The 262-nt window shown below is 34.7% G+C and overlaps 1 protein-coding gene across 1 annotated transcript in view; it reads right to left on the reverse strand.

Moving 5' to 3' along the window:
• The window catches only part of SEPP1 (selenoprotein P, plasma, 1), a 6,181-nt gene that overhangs the window by 5,225 nt on the left and 694 nt on the right, over window positions 1-262 (reverse strand). The window lies entirely within an intron of this gene.

Raw genomic sequence — 262 nt, forward strand, 5'->3', positions numbered from 1 at the left:
CAATCACTACATGAATCCAAGATAAGGGCTGTATGAAACTCCTATTTGGGTCAGCTCAAAATTATTTTCTTGCTATTGTTACTGTTGTAATACCTAATTATGTCAAAAGCAGTAGGTTTTAGAAACCAGAGCACCAATGCTCCAGGTCTTGTTTGAAAATATAATACTGATGTTTCCCTTGAAAGCTTCATCTGTTTTTCAAAAGGCCAGTCTTTACCTCATCTTCTGGATTTTTTTTTTTGTATATAGGATCTCCAAACAG

Source organism: Mesitornis unicolor, unplaced genomic scaffold, assembly GCF_000695765.1.
Source record: "Mesitornis unicolor isolate BGI_N332 unplaced genomic scaffold, ASM69576v1 scaffold18899, whole genome shotgun sequence".
Taxonomy (NCBI): Eukaryota; Metazoa; Chordata; class Aves; order Mesitornithiformes; family Mesitornithidae; genus Mesitornis; species Mesitornis unicolor.